At 38.4% G+C, this 5,436-nt stretch overlaps 1 non-coding gene across 1 annotated transcript; it reads right to left on the bottom strand.

Moving 5' to 3' along the window:
- Positions 1–658: 658 nt before the first annotated feature.
- Positions 659–767, bottom strand: LOC136547695 (small nucleolar RNA R71). The gene has a single exon (XR_010781659.1). It is a non-coding gene; the product is annotated as a small nucleolar RNA R71 (small nucleolar RNA).
- Between the last annotated feature and the right edge of the window lie 4,669 nt (positions 768–5,436).

Here is a 5,436-nt window from a genome sequence, read left to right on the forward strand (position 1 = left end):
GCATTTTTGGCGCTGTTGCCGGGGAAGGTAGCTAGACAAAGGAAGTATTGATAAACTTATGCTTATTGATGTGATCGAGATGAACCACTGACCTCTGCTCAAATAGGTTATCCTTTTTTGTCTACTTGTGTATCTTATGCAGGGTAATGTATGATCGGATTTAACCTTCCGACAAACTACGTTGAAGATCCCGAAGCATTAATCCGGAGAACTAGAGTCAAACTCATGAAAGTCCCAGCTTCAGAATCAGAAGACAACCGGATAAGGCAAAGCTTAACACCTGAATTTGAAGCCATAGTTGACAAGACTCTTTGTGAATTCTTTGCTCCAACCACTACCAACATCTGTACTGAACCTAATGTTAATGTTGGAGACAATGGATTCGAGCTCAAGCCAGCTCTCATCAACATGGTGCAAGCTAGCTAGTTTTGTGGAAAGGCACATGAAGATGTGAGTGCACATCTCCAACACTTCTTGGAGATCTATAGCACTTCCACCATCAAAGGAGTAACCAAGGACACCATACTAATTTGCCTCTTCCCATTCTCACTTTTGGGGAAGGTGAAGCAGTGGTTCTATGCCAACAAAGATAGAAATACTACAAGGGATAACTACTCCATTCCCTTCCTAGCAAAGTTCTTTCCCATAGGCAAGACCAATGCTTTGCGTGGGAGAATTTCAAGTTTTCAGCAACAACATGACGAATCTGTCCCTGAGGCATGGGAACGCTTTCTAGACTACATTGCAGAATGTCCCCATCATGGGTTGGAAAATTGGCTACTTATGCAGACGTTCTACCATGGGTTGACCAATAGTACCCGTGAGACTATGGATGCTGCCGCTGGAGGTGCTTTCCTATCACTCACACTTCCAGCTATGATAGTTCTTGTGGAGAAGATGGCCTCCAACCATGGTTGGAATGAAGAACGAGTTCATACTAGCAAGCAGGTTGGAGGTATGCATCAACTCAAGGAGGTAGACATGTTGTTTGCCAAGATGGACGCACTGATGAAGAAGCTCGAAGACCGAGCTAATGAGAAGAAAGAAGTCATGTACATTCATGATTCTTGCATGACATGTGAAGAGTATGGAAACACTAGGCATTCAGGGAACAACTGCCTTGAAACCCATGAGGATGTGAACTTTGTCAACAACAACTACTATCATCCTCAACAAAATCAAGGATGGAACCAGCAACAGAGGCCAAACTACCAAAGTAACTACCAAGGTAACCTTCAAGGTAACAATTATAATAACTTCAATCAACCACCCTTGAGAAGAATTAATTGCTAGCCAATCTAGACTCATGGAAGGATTATCTAAGAAGGTAGCTACCAATAATAAAATTCTAGAAAATATAAGTAATAGAATGGATAGCTTTGCTTCTGCCATTAAGAACCAGCATAGCTTTAATAAAATGATAGAATCACAAATAGCTCAGCTAGCGGCTGTTGTTCCTCCGTCCGACAAAGGTAAGATTCTAGGGCAACCAGAAGATCTAGAAACTGCAAATCTTGTCGATATTCACAATGCAGCTTACTACTAGATGGAGCCATCGATGGGAAGGTGGATAGATTATACCTTGCTGGAAAAGAAAAGCGATCCAGGAAGACCTATCATCCCCATCGCCATTAGACCTCACATCTTCCAAGAAGTTGTCTATGACTTCAGAGCAAGTGCCAACATCATGCCTAAGGTAATTTATGAGAAAATCCTAGGAGATCCTTTGTTGTACACAAATATGCATTTGTAGCTTGTAGATCAATCACTCTGCTACCCCAAGGGAGTTCTTGAAGATGCTATTATTCGAGTGGGACAATCATATGTTCCCATAGACTTTGTGGTTTTGGAAATAGGTGGAGATGAAAGGGCACCCATCATCTTGGGCCAACCTTTCCTAAGCACCACAAAGGCCATCATCTACGCGGACAATGCCAAGATTTGCTTCACAATCAAGGACAAGAAAGAGAAGTTTTCTTTCAAGAATCGTATCCTGCAATCTCCTAGACATCCACAGACATCGTACCCATCTGAAGAGACAACAATGACTAAGAAGAAGAAGAACAGAAGAAGAAGGAAGAACAAGGGTAGGCAGCCACTAGAAGAATCAGTCAACATGATCAACACACTCAAATCAGAGTACGACCACCTCCTCGCTTCACCATTCCTTGCCAAGAAGGATGATCCTGGTGTACCAATGATCGAGTGTACCATTGGACAAAGAATCTTCCACAAGACCTTCTGCGACATTGGATCGGGTGTCAACATAATGTCCAAGGTAACATATGAATATTTATTTGGTAATGAACCCTTGTACCCTACATATATGCAGTTGCAAATGGTGGACCAATCAATCCGATTCCTGGAAGGAATAGCAAAGGATGTTATGGTAAGAATACACGACCACTTTGCCCCTGCCGACTTCATGATTTTGGACATGGGAGAATAAGAAGACGATACACCTATCGTCCTAGGAAGACCGATCCTCAACACCACCAACGTGATCATCTACGTCGGATCTAGACAAGCCCACTTCCAATTCCCTGGAGAAAAGGTACGTTGTTATTTCAATAGTTATACTACTTATGAGCAGCCAAAGAAGAACTGCTCTAGGAGGAGACGTCGATCATCCCAACATCAAGGGAACCAACCCCTATGGAATGAATGGGAGGAAGATGAACAACCTGAAGAATTTGTGAAAAAGGAACCTACACCGCCTATGTCAAGCCCATCGGTCAAGCCAGTGTGGAAGGAGAAGGTAACATTATCAGAATCATAAGAGGTGCAACCATTAGGGTCTCCATCACCAAGATCGGATGATGCACCCGAAGAATGAATAAGACTGGAGTAAAGTCCTATCCGGAGGACTTAAAAATCCGAACCCTCGCCGTGTGGTAATATCGGTAGATATCCATACTTATTTTCAATATTGCATGATTTGTTCTTACTTTAGCATATGTACTTTTCTACATTAGCATTGTATTAGTTAAAAATATATGCATACATCTAGTTATATTTCATTTTCTGCATATACAGAAAAATAAAAAGTTTTATTACTACAGATCATCATCGCATAAGAAAAGAAAATAAAAATATTATTGCATCCTTAAGCCCTATGTGAATAATTTTCATGGTATAACAAACCCAAGGAATATTCACCATGGTGGCATAAAAATAAAATATATATATACTATGCCTACATATTTTCTTTCTTGCATATTTAAAAAATAGAAAATCCAAAAATATTAGATAGACATCCTGTTAAAATTCTACCATTAGAAAATCTATCTAAACCCATAAGAACAAATCTCTAAATGGCTGACCGCTAACCCCTTATCTTAATCAAGCCACGAGTTTGTTCTTCTTGGAGTATTTTGCAAGATGATTCACATGATCAAGAGCAAGTTCACTCGGTTATCTTCATCTCACTCCACTCATGGATGAGAAGGACATACACCGACAAACCTGCTCTAAGAAAGATCAATCAACATCCAACAATAGACCATGACAACATCTAGCTTGGGGGAGGAGCATCCCCCGTGTATCTAGCTAAGTATTTCCTTTCTTTAGTTTTACTATTAGTAAGTTTGCTTTATATTAGCTAAAGAAATAAAAAGATGCATAACAAAATAAAAATTTATCTTAGCCAGTTATATATATATTATAAGGTGTGATCTTAAAACTTGAAAACAAAATAAAAAGTGTGTTAGTTTTTTTTCTAGTTTGTTTTTTCTTAAAAAAAAGAAAAGAGATAAATAAAAAAGGGACTCTGAAGATAATCTTTTACAATGGAAATGATTAATAGTTACTCTGTCATAATTCCTTTCAAGTACCTAGTTTTCAGCCTTGAATTCTCCCAAGTTTTGGATAAGACTGTTTTGATATAAGAATTTACTCTTAACTTGAAACTCGTGGGTAGCATATGCTTGATCTAAGTCTAAGTAATTGATGGATATAATATGAGAAAGTCTGAGCTGCTGTTTATCTTGTTCCAAGTGATACTAGAGATCCAGAGATTTATCTTTTGAAAAATATAAAAATGCTTCATGATGAGTTCCTTGTATGACAAAGCTTGCATTCCTACTAGAGCCATAAATGATATTTAGACTAGGAAAACCTCCACTCATATATGATGCTTGCTTTTGCATTGAGTTTAGTAAAGCTTTGTTGACCCTTATGAGAGGTTTGTCATGCTCTTAAAATCAAGATCACGTACACACCACCCGCATATGCACTACTCCTACTTTTGGGGTAGGCGCAAAAACATGCCATTCCATCTAGATCCATCCAAAAAATGTGTTACTCCTATACTAGGAGTAAACACCAAAAATATACCCTATAGGATATCCCCCAAATAAATGCTCCAAAGTTCTTGTTTCTATCTCTCAAAAGTTTTGTTGTAGAAAAAAGAAGCATGTGGCTATGCAAAAGTTATTAAAAAAGGAAGAGTATTAAAAAAATGGACAAGTATTCGAGATATCTAAAACAATGGGTACTCAGATGTCCGCCTAAAAAAAGAGAAGAAAGAAAGAGATTAATAAGATAGCCCATGTTTTCTTGCAAGGTTATGTTTCCAAATTCCAGAAAAACCGATAAGTTTTCAAGGAGCAAAGTAGATTTAGGTTAGCCACCATATATATACCATACATTCACACACATGCATATCTTGATTTAATTGTATGACTCAACTCTCTTTGGATCCAAGGTTTGACTTTACAATATATGTATTGCAAGTATGCTCTTCCATGCCTTTTCCACTCCTATGAGCTCCATATAAGCCTTAGTTGTAGGAAAAGAAAGGAATAACATCATTATTGCCTTGGTAACGATCCATAAATACCATATATATTGAGAGACTTGAGAGTGTCATACAATGGAAGATCTAAGTTTTATTTTGAAAACTTACAAAAACTCTGGAATAAGGGTTGAGCAAAGAACTAGAGACATAGTGCTTGTCTTGATCGTTCTGTCTTTCGATTGCTCAAGATCTAAGTGAAGGCTAAGGAGCCCTATAGTTAAAGGTAATATGGGTAAGTTTGAAAGTCAGATCAATTCATTCTAATCCGGAGGAGAATTCTTGTTTGAACGCATGTGTACTTTTAAGGAGTTGCTTCGATATTTTCAAAACTCCTGATCCAATTTTTGATAAGTTTAATTTTGCTAAGGGACTAGGAAAGGTTAAGCTTGGGGGAGTTTGTTGACCGTAGTTAACAACCTTTATAAACCATCGAAGAAACATGAATTAGGGAATAAATATGATCACCAACAAAGGTCCAGGGGTTTAAACTAATAAATTCCATGAGTTTAGGTGAATTTGTATTTTCTGCAGGGTTTAACCAGAAAACCATCCAGGTGGACCTACATGTCAGATTTAATTGTACTTATCCACTATGAAACGGATACTAAAAGGTTCTAGAGGACACCAGAGGACACCAC

Source organism: Miscanthus floridulus, chromosome 3 (genome assembly GCF_019320115.1).
Source record: "Miscanthus floridulus cultivar M001 chromosome 3, ASM1932011v1, whole genome shotgun sequence".
In the NCBI taxonomy this organism is placed as follows: Eukaryota; Viridiplantae; Streptophyta; class Magnoliopsida; order Poales; family Poaceae; genus Miscanthus; species Miscanthus floridulus.